Consider the following 14,417-nt stretch of genomic DNA (forward strand, 5'->3'; position numbering starts at 1 on the left):
AGTCCAAGAAGCGGAGGGGTGGGGGAACCGCGCAACATCGAAGAAGATGGTGAGTGACCGCGCGGACGGCGCGTTCGCGATAACAAATTTAACCCCCCAAAGGGGGCTGCCAACCGCGGGAGCGGAGGCGTACTGGGAATGCAGCTACTATTGCACGAAAAAAAAGGGGAGACAGACAAGGGTGGGGAGGGGGGGAGAGGGAAACGTGTGGTGGCTGACAGTGTTCGGTAGGGCTAATGAAACAAACAAACAAAAAAACGGTGAAAGGAAAACAGTGAAAATGGCTTAGGTACCCACCAACGACGATAATTTCCCCAAACTCTCATTAAAGGGACACTGAAGTGAATTTGTCAAGCTCCCGTTTTTGCTTGGACTGCGTAGACTGGCTCAAATTAGCACACTTTTCACCGTTTATCCGGTTGACAAATCGATAATTATTTTACAAAGCGCGAAAGAAAAAAACTACCATGCGCGGTTTGTGGCGGCCGCACTAACTAAAGCTGTGACGTTAGGAGGAGCGGGCACCGTGATTGGACGATGCCCAAGGTGAGCAACCAAACAAGTTTCGGTTTCGGTTTCGGTTTCGGTTCTGTAAAACACAACCGGTGGCGTTGTTGGATGGGCATTCTCAATAACTCAGTAATCATCGTACCGCGCTTCTGCCATGTTGTCAGCTGTAAAAATGCATAAAGATAAGCCTCCCAGGACGGCTTGGAATCGTAGCATTCACTAGCCGAGGCCTACGCAGTGCATGGACGCCCTCCGCGTACCCGCAGACGCCCAAATGTCATGTGCTTTTCCCCCATATTTGGAGCTTGCCTCACTCATGCCTGTACCGTAAAAAGCGTGTTCGCACCAGGCCAAGGGTCTGTTCATTCTGGCCTGTGCCCACTGCCCGCAAGCAGTCGGTGGTTATGGCAACGTACGCCAACGAGAACTCGCTAGCGCGCCAGTGCCAGCCTGCGCGCGTTCTGGAGGAGGAGGAGGAGTGAAACTTTATTTTTGATCAGAATAGAAGAGAGTTAGGGCCTGTGGCGCTCCGCACAGGTGCAGTCCCTATTCCGGGACCCCATTGGTCAAGGCCGCCACTCTCGCCCGTCGAACTAGAGCCCTTTGAAACTCCAGCCCCGAGCAATTGAGCAGGGCCGCCTCCCATGCCTCTCTGGTAGGGGAAGGGTTGGGGGATAACGCAGGGTTGCGCTGGCATGCCCCCACCATGTGGAAGGTGTCGGACACCTCCCCACAGTGCAGACACCGCCCATCTGTTTTAGGATCGAAATGCTTTGCTACTGCAGGGCACATAAATGTGTTCGTCTGCAGGCGCCGCAGTATTCGCTCATCGGCCTTGCTCAGACCCTTTGCAGGGGCTGGGTAAGGCCGGCGGTTATCGCAGTAATGTTTTATGATTTCTCTAAACCGCAGAAGTGGCTTGCTAATCTCCGAGCCGGGAGAGCATGGGTGAGGCTCCCGGTGGGTAAGCGCTCGGGCAGCCGCGTGCGCGGCCTCGTTACCTCTCAGACCCTGATGCCCCGGAGACTGAACTAGTTCGTGGAGCCATGAACGTTGCGGCCCAAAAAAAAGGTGAACTCAATGTAGAAAAGTAGAAAACATCGGCAGAAAACGAAAAAGTTAACTTACAAAAAAAAAGCACGTACCCGCGGGGACTCGAACTCGTGACTTGCAAAATACTTGCGACAGCACACCTAGCGCCCCAGACCTCTAGGCCACGAGACCGGCTCAGCCAACCTTGGTTATATAAGGTATATATTGTATAACACGTTTACACTTTTATTTAGTTTTGGCATTTCAAGCAGCTTAGGTGACTATTTGTTGTATTGCGCTCGTGCAGTAAGCGTACCCCGAGTTTCCACAAAAGCTCACGTCTAGCAACTGCGTTTCGTAGACGGAAAAGCGTTCGCAGATGCGTAGTCGTGCTGCTGACCGCTGTGGTTGTTCGCCCAGCGCAAAAAAGTGCTTCCCGCACCCTAGTTTTACGCTGTACGGTAAAAATATCAGTTGATTTTATTTCCTTAGTACCTATATTGACTTCGCTGACTCTTCTCCCGCCGTCAAGAGGCCTTATATTTTCCTACTGACGTACCAGTCAGTGAAGCGTCGCATGTGCGCTTGTGCAACGCTTGTGTGAAGCGACCTTGACTTCGAGCTAGATACAGTGTACAAACTAACCAAGTAAAGAATGGCCCATTCTTCCATTCCCAAACGTGTCCTGGCTTCGTTTCAACCGAGCGAAGGAATTGCGACGACTCGTCGGCGGCCGGCGGACGAAACGCTGAGCCGACTGACTCTGCCTGAAGGCCGGGGAGCCGTGCAGTATCGCAGCCAATTGCGAGCTCGGCACCTCCTGACGTCACACGAAAACGCCACAGAAAATGGGCGAGCGTAAAGAGAGGAGGACAGCATTTTCGAATTAATTTTTTTACTAAATAAAATCGCGTAAACGCGCCCAGAGTGGTCGAAACATGGCCTGGGGACTCCGGGCTACAATTTGCGCTAGTAATCCCGCAATGTTTATATATCACTTCAGTGTCCCTTTAATGCCTGAAGATGCGGATTTGAACTTGTAAGTCAACGTGAGCGATAGGGGGCACATAATTGCGTGGTTGACAGGGGTGACGAGTTGTAAGCGCCCGCGGTCAGCGCGCGTGAACAATATGCGAGGGGTGTCCTACGTGCGCGTGCCCTGAAGACTCCCGAGCGAGGGGCGCGGGGTTTCGTCGGCTCCCGAAGATGATCCCCCATTCAGTTCACTGACTGGGGGATCATCTTCCCTGGGGGATCATTCAGTTCCCTGACTGGCGCCGACACTGACTGGGAGGAGGGGGTGGAGGGAACTGAATGGGGGATCATCTTCGGGAGCCGACGAAACCCCGCGCCCCTCGCTCGGGAGTCTTCAGGGCACGCGCACGTAGGACACCCCTCGCATATTGTTCACGCGCGCTGACCGCGGGCGCTTACAACTCGTCACCCCTGTCAACCACGCAATTATGTGCCCCCTATCGCTCACGTTGACTTACTATTCTCGCTGTCTCTGCAGGCAACGTGATTCATGTCTCCTCACTCAGACATAATCACTCTCATTCGGACTTTCGATTGCTTATCTTCTCGCCGGCGCGACTGGGGCGGCCCGTTTCTTCCCGGTTTTCTCCGACACGGCGACACATTACGGCTTCCGCGAACTGAGCAGGAAGGGTGGGGGGAAGTAGATGGCGGTGCGTCTTTGAGGGCCGACGAAAAACACGCGCTCCTGGCACGGGAGTCTTGGAAGCGGCGCGCGTACAACAACCCTTGCATATTAGAGAGTTTTAGCAGTTCGTTCGTTACGTTCGTTACGTTGCTACCGTTGCTACCGGGTTTACCGGGACCCGACTGCGCATGCGCCAGTTGTTCCGTGCGCGGCCGGCGTCTCTCCCTGCGCTGTTTCCGTGTTACCGTAACTTACGTAACATGGTGGCCAGCCGTGCTCCGTAAGCGGCTTTTACGGAGGTGAACAGAGCCGATCCACAGTCACGCGGAAGTGGGATCCCCAACTACATCCGCTATAGACGTCAGCGCCTCCTGAGTTGAAGATTTGATCTAAGTGATGATCGGGCCTAGTAGTTTTTGGGTTCGAAGTTAATCGGCGTTGTTCTCTGTGTTGTTCTCCTCCACGTGTACGGTGTGTACGGCGCGCGACCATGCCTTCACTTGCGCTCGCTCTGGTGCCTTCGCCGCCGCCGCAGCCGCTGCCTCAAAATGCGTCCGGACGAGCGCGATTTTCCACTCGTGATGACATTGCCATCCTGTTAGAAGTAATCAACATCAATCCGTTCTCTGAACCTGCCCGGTGGTTCGAGCTGGTGAACCGGGTGAACATTCTGCTGAAGCGGTCTTACACAGTGAGGAGCGTGCGGGAGAGGGTGGACCTCATCAGTGGACATTTTGTGGCCAACGAGAGGAAGACCCTCCAAAAGTAAGTAGACGCGATTTTTGGCCATTATTTTTCACGCTGTGTCTGGAGTGCCGTCCGACGGTACTATAAGCATAGGCTGCGTCTAATCTCACGGCAGCCGTGAGAATGACCTCCGAGAAATTCTAACGGCAGTTTCCTTAAAAAGCTGGATGACCTAAAATTTGCTGAATACCTCCAAACTTAACCCAACGTAACCTCCAAGCTCAATAATCTCCAAACGTTACCTCCAAGCGTAACTTAACATAACCTAACCTAACGTAACCTAACCAAACGTATCATAAACTACCCTAATCCAACCCAATTCCAACAAACCTAACCTAACCCAGCCCAACAACACTCAATCTATATGAAACCTCATCCAACCCATTCCAGAAGTCTTCTGTGGGGATCTCTTGATATAGTAATAACCAGAATTAAAAAAGAAAAAAGCATAAACAAAATCACGAGTGAAAACTTCAGAAATTCTGAAAGCTAAAAAAAAAAGCCCCCCTTACTGGATTTGAACCTGGGCCTTCTGGTTAAAAAAAGCAAGTGCGACACTACAGCGCAATGGGAGCAGCTGTCGAACGAGTTTTTACGAAATATTTGTCCACCGAATCTGTGGGTGGCGTGCTTAGCCAATCATAGGCAACTGCCATGAGAAATTACTATCGGCAATTCTCATGGTTGCCGTGATAATAGACACACATATGGACAACCTGCGTTTTGTAAAACAAATGCCACATTTGGAACTACATCGCTCATACTAACGGAAAGCTAAGTAACCTAATCTAAACCAACGTAAAACGACCTAACGAAGAGAAAGCAATCATTTAAAACTGCGGCCTAAGCCATGAAAACTGTAGTTCAATTTCAAGGCGAAACAAGCAAAACAAGAGGCAGGAGCTGATTTTGAGCCACCATCCTTGGAATGAAGGAGCTAAAACAGAACCCCCACACCACACCAACAGATGGTTCGGAGAAAAGGAAGGGGGGGAGTAGCATAGTGCTAAATATTCGAATGTCGTCGGATAGCGCTCTAGCCATGTCTGCAGTAAGGCCCTTGGCCTGCAGTGCTGAGCTAAAGGACTGCACTCTAGACACTGTGCATTTTTTATCCCCAACGTTGCATTGTAATTGGCAAAACTCTATTGTACATACAGATCGGGCACGGAGGAAGAATATTCTGAACGAGACCGCCTCCTGCAACAAGTGGTTGACCTCATGAAAGAATGCGGCCACAAAATTAAGAAGCCGATAACGCGAAAGAGGAAGCCATTGCAAACTCTCCAGGCGCAAGAGTACGAGTCAAGTTGCGTCACGGGGACCGGCTCGCAGACGACGCACTTGCAGAGAGCCGACGCTGTCGCCTACCGCGACTCGCAGAGCATGGGCTTCGAGGAGGACGCACCGGAGGAGCAGGAAGGTGAGATACTCTTAAAAATAAGTGGGAATATGTTGCCTACGATGATGATGAAATAGACGTTTCAAACGGCGGCGATCATCATCCTGATCATCACCCCGACTAGCACTGACCTTCTTGTTCTTGGGAATTTCGTCTCCCAGTTGCATTTTCGGCCGATGTCGAGAAGGGAGGGAGGGTGGGGCTGAGTTGGGTGGCTTCAACTTGATAATTGTTTCCAGGTTGACCTCTTTGTTGTTCATGGGTTGGCCTCTCCTTTTGTTTGTTTGCAGGTAATGGTTGAAATTGGCTCCTTAGTTTTAACGCGTTTCTCTTTCGCTTTCTTGTTTTTCTTCCCCTTGCAAAAAATACTTGTCACACGTTGGGGGAGGGGGGTCAACTATATGGTTCAATCTTCACTTTTGCTCCTTTTTTATTGCACCATTTTTGCCCAGACAACCTTTTTCTTAATTTTTATGTTATCTGTTGAAGGTTCTTCAGACAGCATGGCCTGGTGTAGCAAAAATGCACCTTCAGCGTTTGAAGCACTGGTTAGTCGAGCTTCATGAAGTGATTAAAAAAAACAGTTCCGGAGTTTTTGCAGCCGCCCCTTTCCATAGGGGCGATTTCCCGTGCAGCCAGGTGAACTTCCCAAGTGTTGTAGTCCCACACAAGGGCCGAGCGCCAGGCCGGGGAATCGCTTGTACCTATTTTACCGGTAGGTGCCCGGCGCCACCAAGGCACACGAACGCACATGGTGCCTTCCACAGCCACGGTGGATGCTCAACTCGCAACTGCCTGTGGCAGGACATGCCGCCAGACTTTTTCACCCCCGGCAATGGCGCAACGCAGCATAATTGCCGGGGGCCCCGCCAGATGGACAAGGGTCAGGGGCCCCTCGATAGGGTAAAGGCAGCTTTCCAGACGTGGAATCCCCTTTGAAGGGTCCGCACTCGACCAGGGACGCCTGTACCTATTAAAGAAACCGGTTACGACTCCTTCCACCGGGGCATTTCCCGACAAAGTCGGGTAACTTCCCAAGCACAAGATCCCCTGAGCAGGGGGTGCTTGTACCAATTTTTACTGGTTGGTGCTTAGCGGTACCGAAGTACCTCCCACATTCTCGTACCCCACGGTACAAACCGACGTGGTGGAACGGTTTCCAATCAATCAATCAATCTTTTTATTTCAACAACGTCTGTGTTGGGGACCGTGAAAAAAAGCCACCAAACGGGCTTGACAGGGTCCACGGCCCTGTGTACAAGGCAAAACGGCAGCAGCGGCTTGCTGCCAACATAATCATGCACATACTTTAACACATGCAAAGTTACAATACATGGATATTAAAAACACAAATCCCATCGCAAGAAGATACGTGTACGAGGCCCTCACAGGGCAGAGAAATTCACTTCCTAAAGTTTTACTGCCAGCTGCATATAACACAGCACAGAAGCAGAGCAATCTGCATTTTTTATTTTATTGTACTAAGGTCCCACAGCGGGTGTGCTGAAGAACATTGGGGCAGTTTCTGGGCATGTGTTAAGTAATCAGAGCAAGAGCAGGATGAAAAATGAGCGTAGATGGGATAAAAGCTAATTGTTTTTGTCTTTTCCATGCCCTATATATGCCTAATATGACTCAACCAAATTGCTTCACAATTTCTTATAGCTCGTTTTTGTAGATAGCCCCTCCGTCAGTCCTCAGTCCCAAAAACCAGAGTCGTCTTCCTCTGACCTTACAATGATTGTTACATTTTGTTTGTGTGATGTAGTATAGCGGTTTTCTTTTTCAGTTTTATATAATAATCTGCTTGCTTGTAGTAGGCTTGTAACAGAAAATGAAAATACTTTTTTGAGAATTATTACTTTAAGAATGGGAAGAATAATTGGCAGCACTACCATAAAGGCAGCCCCATTATATAACCACTGACTAAAGTGCAGTGTATTCCTGAAATGATGCTACTGCCACTTGTGCATGAATGCAAAAGCAAAAGATCACAAACTGCTACACAACAAACTCGCTTATTGTCTCTCCATTGCAGGGAATGGCGCCCAAGTTACAGTGTTTGACCTCATCAACCAGATGTGCACAGGGCAGCCAGATGTTGAGGAGGATGGCCCATCACAAAGGGCAACCGAAAGTCCCCCTGCTGAAGAACCCCCCACTCCACCTGAAACCAGAGCTGCCACAGGCCCTCCTCCTGCACAACCCCCATCTCCAGCTGAAACCAGACCTCCCATCACGCCCCCGCCAACAATGCAGACTCCATCGGTTGTGCGGACGGCACCAATGCGTGGTATGAAAACAATTGTCTAAAGTGAAGCATATTGCAGCTATAGGTACTGGACAGCACCCAGAGGGCGACACAGAGCTCGCAACACCCAGTGCCACCTTCCGCAGATATGGCTAGAATACTTGCTTTGTGTACTACAACGGCTACACAAAGGAGTGAACTTGCACTGTCAGCTTGACATTGTAGCTTGGCACATTCAGTATCGTTTGTGGTTTACTTTCCTTAATATGTGCATAAATCATACATTCACTGATCTGGCAAAGTCATTGTGGTTATTTATGCTTTGCAGGCCGCACCACAGAACGACGGCTAGAGCCATGTACAAGTATGCCATGCAGGCTGCCAATGGCGTTCCACTGGCGAGTCTTTCGTCACGAGTGACACTCTTCGCTGAAGCGACAATGGCAGTCTTTATGCCATAAGCAACATGTTAAACACTTTCCACTGGGTAGCAGCACAAGTTAACCATTTTCACAGGATGTAGGAAGAATTTTGCTACCCTAATAAAAGTCGGTAGGAACACCACCAGAAAATTTAAAGGTGGAATTAAATGAGTCAAACCCTGTTGGTGAGCCCTTAGCAACATTTTTAATCAGTATCCAATGGTTCACACACCGCCTAGAATTCGTGAGGCACTTGTTTTAATGCTTACACTGTGCTTTCCATGTTGATAGCTGCCATCACATTGTACGCTCTGACAGGCTACTTTTGAATAGTCATGCTGTAACAATAAGATTTATTCAATGCTGCACTGAAGCTGTGCCGTCTACAGAATATTGATTTCAGGAGCGTGAGGCTCTTACATGGCACATAAGTGCGACTTTGTTGTTGTTTAATTGCACTTTTATTGTTTCCTAACTCATTGGTAATGATATTTTGTGCAGCTGGGCCAAGGCAGAATATGGTGGTGATGGAATATTTGCAGAGGTGTGGATGCCAGGATGCAGATCAGGCCACTAGGCGTAATGCCTACGAGGAAAGGCTCCTTGCCTTTAAGGAGACGAGGCATGATGACGAAATGCGGGATAGAATGAAGGAGCGAAGAATGTGGGCGGACGCTCAAGCAGAAGAGCGCCGCATCAGGGCGGAAGAGTGGCGTGAAGAACAGCGCATCAGGGCCGAGGAGCGTGCTGAGGAACGCCGCATCAGGGCCGAGGAGCGGGCAGAGGAACGCCGCATCAGGGCCGAGGAGCGGGCAGAGGAGCAGCGTGCCCGGGCCGAGGTCCTGCAGATCCTGGCTGAAGAACGTCGGTCTTTTGCTGCTCAGCAGGAAACGCACCTGAAGCTCATACAGACTCTGGTTGAGAGCATCAAAAAGTGAGGGATCATGCAAACTGTGCTGGTGGCTTTCCCCCCTTCCCCCTCATTTTTTTTTATATCCTTTCCATTGAATACTCACAGCTGAACAATTCTTGTATTTATTTTAAGTACCCAAGACATGTTATGTGGTTTTTAAAGGAGCCATGAAGAGAAAATGCAAGTTGGTTTTATTCGAAAGATTTCGTGTTTTATATAGCCCCCAGCGCTTGTCCGGATACAAACGGTGCTTTATTCACTGAGAAATTAAACAACTTAGGTTAAAATTTTGATTTTCCCGCTCAATCGTGCGTTTTCGTGGTCCCAAGTGACATCAACGGAACCGACCGCTCTGCAGCCTAGAGTACCTTCATTCACGCATCCGCCGTACAGGGTAGAGACACGTAACGCTGGCGCCGCCATGTTCGGTTGCTCGCTCGCCGCCGAAGCAAGTCATTGTGTCAAAACCGCGCTAAAATTATCGCCGCAACGCGGTTTACTGAAGACGTTTGAATCATATTGTCTGTTTCGCGTTGCTAGGTCTCGTGGGAAACGAAAAGAATGACGCGTTGAGCCCGTTGGCCCAATTGCGGCGGCACGGGACCGTTCAAAAATTGTCTCCACCCTGTACAGCGGTGTTGGTTTGTTCCCGCGTTTCTTTACGTTCCGTAACCTAGATGGCGCCAGCATACCGTGGCAAGCGTTTGGTTTGTTTTTGCCCGCATTTAAACCTGGCTTGTTTTTGTTCTGGGTGAAAATATTCGTTCCCTGAAACAGTGCTCGCTCGACAAATGGGGTCACGTAAGACACCGTTGCTTGCGTCAATCGGCCAGTGTCGTCTGCGACAACCCCAAGCCCCGTAGTGCTGTGCAGCTAAACCAAAGCATGCTGTGCGCAGTACGAACAGCAGAACGCATCAGTACTTCTATGTTTACATGTGCTTTCGTAACTTCCACTGTTTGTCCCATCATTCTTATTCCTTTGTAAAGAATGTGCCCTAAATTTAAGCGCAAATCGCTCCTTCGTCTAGTTTGTAAGCTCTACCTAATTTGCGTCTGCTTCTGCCAGCCTCCGCCAATCGCAGAGCTTAGCCCATGTGACATCACAGGTTCTGTTGCGGGAAATGAGCTGGTGGGTCGCACGGCCATTCCCGTTTTTCCTAATTATGTAGCTTATTTGAGCGAAGTTTACGTTAAAAGTGGTGTCAGTATGATTCTAACGAGACAATCTTTTGAATGAACCAAACTTGTGTTTTCTCTTCATGGCTCCTTTAATACATACAGTGGAACCCCGCTGATACGTCCCCCGCACTTGTGACAGATCACCTCAATCCCAGCAAACTCTCCATAGAGACAATGCATTAAAAACCCCGATGATATGACGCTCGGGTGCACGCGGTCCGCTTCATACGACGGAGCCTGGAGACGAAGGGTGGAGACACGTATACGATGACACCGCCCTTTTGGGTCACTCGCTGGCCGCCGCAGCAAGTCACTGTAGCAAGACCGCGCTATAATTTTCGCCGCAATACGGCTTACTCACGAAGTTTGAATTATATTATCTATTTCACCTTGCTTGGTCGTATGTGAAACAAAAACAGCTATGCGTTCAGCACTTTCACCGAACAGCGGCGGTGCGGGACCATTCAAAGGGTGTCTTGTTTTTTTTTCACTTGGGAATCAGCTAAAGGTTCGCAAATCACGCGAGAATGCGCTAAATATAGTAGTTTAAATAAGTTGTTAGCCCACCTGTCGCGTGAGACCGTCTACTAGGCCAGCATTTACCCACACCCTGGTCGTACGACACCCTGGTCATACGACGCTTTCTCACGGTCCTTTGAAAGTCGTATAATCGGGGTTCCACTGTATAATGTTTTTTTCATAGCACCACAGACTATTCTGTTCTGAGAGAAGGGAGGCATTTACTTGGCAGGGTTGCTAGTCAACTATTGTCTTTTGTCGACATTTGCAACAAAAGCAGCAGATTTTTTCTCCCTGCCAGGTCTATAATGAATAGGTTTCCTAGTACTAATGGCTGTGCTGGCTGTGTTGTTTCACAGCTTGTCACCCAAATAAGCTCAAACCAGGTCCTTGCGTGGCAGTACAGAGGATACTAGCTTGTGTGAATAATTTAAAACATGCCCTTCAGTGGCCGCTCTTACCCACCTCTCCTATTTCTTTCATTTGTTAGGTTGGGCAAGCAGCCAGATTTGTTCTCCCACAAGATAAAAAGTTTTATTCTTTTTTTTTAAATGAGTCAAATCCACCTAAAGTGAACTTGAGAAGAAATTGCAATATTGTTACCAGAAATAAATGCAACGCTGTCAAAGCCACGTATGTTTCACATGTAAACTAGGGGAAGTGTAAGGCCACAAGTAATTAAAAATAGTGCAGTGAATTTGAGCAATAAGTTTGCATTTGGCTCACATTGAATTGAAACATTCAAGTTGATGCGGCATTCCCATGAGAACTTTATTTAAATTGACTTTCAAGAATGGTACGATGGACTTTTGGAGGGAATAGGCATCAAAAGTATGCAACAGGGCTTCAGGAACAGTAGAACTATACTTGAATAGCGGGAAAGTCCTCTTAGCTGCATTAGCAGCTCGTTTCAAATTCTTCCGTGGGATCATTTTTTTTCACCTTTATGAAGTGGCTCATACCCTCAGAGGCCATCTGAATTCATAAGCCAACTCCAAAAAGCAAAAAAAAAGCCTCCTTAAAACACTTACAAAGCAGGCTGAACAGTCACACCAAAGAAAACTCCCACTGGGAAAATGAGTTTCGCTCATTTTGATTGCCGCCACAGCAGGATCTGGCTTATTTTCAATAGAAACACAGTCTGTGTATACGTTTGCAGGGAATTATTTCACCTCTTTTCTTGCCTACTCTTTTTTTTTTTTAGGGGAAAATTGCCGAGCTTCTGTAGTCTCTGTAGTTTTATCTGACTGAGTTGTGGTTTGAAAATTTGGCTCTTTTTAAAAAAAAAAAGTGTTCAGCTGGTGTGTAACAATCAGTAGTGTCAGTATTTGCAGCACAAGAACAGTCTCCCTTCTCAAAGAACCAGTAGTGAACACAGAACTCTCTGTGGTCGTTCTGCATAACTGCATTTGCAAAGGTGTGTTCAAATGGGAAACGCAGTTGAATAGGACCCCTTTTTTTACCATTACAACTCATATTGTCTTTCATGGTTAGTGATGCATCAATGAATTTATTTTTTCCCCTTTGCAATAATTGTAATCTACATTGTAGCTCAACCATTTTGCTTTGTAGTGATGCATTCTGTTCTAGTCAATGTTTTCATTTTGTTTTCTGTCACACTTTACAAATATTGTCATTTTCAGCAATGTGCGTATTCCTATGCATTTGTCTCAATTTTTTGGGTGGTGTGTTATGCTTAATTAAGTATGTACTCTCTTCAGAGCTTTCATCTGATTATTTGATGTGATGGTTCAATAACACTGGCTAGAAATGACACTGTGTAATGGAGTTGTGCCAGCAAGATGGCCATTGTCACCACAGAACATTTGATACTTTTTATCAGGCTTTCAAGTGTGTTCTTGCCAGTAGCTCATGTTCATTATTCTGTATGTGTGCCACCACCAGACAAAAATAAAATTTTGTGGGATGCTACAAGGTGTCCCACAGAGGTTGCACACACAGGACTGTTCATTTCTTTTGTGTGCCTCTTTTACAGAAATTAACACCCAGCAAAACCAAGGGGTTATCAGCAATTTAAAATGAGGGTAATATTCAAAGAAATAAGTAGAGGCTTGTAAATATGACAACCTTTGAACAATTTGCTAATAGTTTACTTTTCCACCACACACCAGTGGCTTTGCCATGGGGCACATGCTTTTGTGTTAGCTTTGTCGCATGACGTTGCAGCACTGTAAGAAAGCCTCTGTGATGAGGAAACTGAGAACAAAGCTTTTTTAATTTCAAGATTAGGAGCATGTGAAAATAAGCAAATCTCACGAATTTAGTTTAGCACTCATAAACTGAACAATTTGTTTTCAGTGTCACTTTTTTTGGCGCAACTCGAAGGAGCATTAATAAATTTGGGCTAGTTTTTAGTGCTGGCTTCTATTGTGTCACTTATACAATTTCAGTCACTGTGATGTCAAATTTGGGTTCCTCAATATTTGACATTTTTTGTTTAAAAATATTTGGTGGCTGAAATAGAGCTGTGTTAGGAAAATGCAGAATTTTTATTTTCGAGAGAAACACCCCCTTAAGCTTTAAACAGCATAAGTTTGCTGCAGTATAATTGCACTATCTCAATAAATTGTGTTCTCTTCGAAATGGCTTCTACTTTTCATTTACCAGTGCTACATGACCACGACTACAGCGCAGGAAAGAGATGCAGAAACAAGAAAGGACATACACAGTGCTGACTCTCAACTGAATGTTTAATGTAGTGGAAACATTTATACCAGTAAAAAACACTGAAAGAACAAAACTATATAAATGTACACCACGAGGACAACTGTTGTATTGCAATTGTGAAAGGGCCACACTGATGTTGAAGTTACAGTATGCTGATAGGGTCTCCGTCCCTGATGTAGCCCGATGTCACATTCACATTTGGCAGCATTCCAAGTACACACTGGCAAGCCACAGATCTATTCAAGACCACCACCCCTAAAGAAAATGCGTATCTTCTTGCATTACATTCAAGGACACTCCCTTCGACTGGCACGCAGCAGCCAAAGCCTGCTTTATAAAGGTAAAAGAGCTTCTGTTCTTGCCCAAAGTATTGCACATGTTTGATCCAGCACTCCCACTTGGTACTCATGCTTCTGTGTATGGGTTAGGTGTAGATTTGCAATATAGAGACGGGCAGCGCATTCACAGTCTCATTTGCGTCAAGAACATTGACAGACCGAAAGGAGGTAGCTACTGCCGACCGTGAAGCTTTAGCATATGTCTGGGCACGTGACAAATGGCATGTGTATTTATGGGGACAACGTTTCACGCTACCGATGGATGGATCACTGTGCGTTACTGGCATTGCTGTCTACTCGGAGCACCAGGCAACAACCTTTTCGGATTGCAAGGTGGTCAGAACGACTCCTTCGATAGACCTACAAGGTGGAGTACAAGAAAGGGTTGGAAAACAAGGTCCCAGATGTTTTCTCGTGCCTGCCAGTTTCTGCAGTCATCGATCGATCAGCCAATTCCGTTGCCACAGCAAGACACTTCCGCTGAGGAAAAGGTTGTCCTCCTTGTTGAGCCGCTTTGCATAGCCAGAGGAATTTGAGCAAGCCACCCATGATGACGCTACCTTGGAAGGTGTCAAAGGCTACGTGGTGTCTTGCCCACGCACAAGTTCCATTTCAAAGGAAGTACAGCCGTACTTGAATCTTGCAGGCAGAATTGTCTGTCCTCAATGGCTTATTCCTGCATGGAGAACGACTTGTTCCACGGTCTACCTCGCATCAGGTAGTCCCGATAACACATGAAACGCATCCTGGA

This window comes from Haemaphysalis longicornis, unplaced genomic scaffold (assembly GCF_048455015.1).
Source record: "Haemaphysalis longicornis isolate Haplotype H1 unplaced genomic scaffold, Haemaphysalis longicornis Haplotype H1 scaffold_3, whole genome shotgun sequence".
In the NCBI taxonomy this organism is placed as follows: domain Eukaryota; kingdom Metazoa; phylum Arthropoda; class Arachnida; order Ixodida; family Ixodidae; genus Haemaphysalis; species Haemaphysalis longicornis.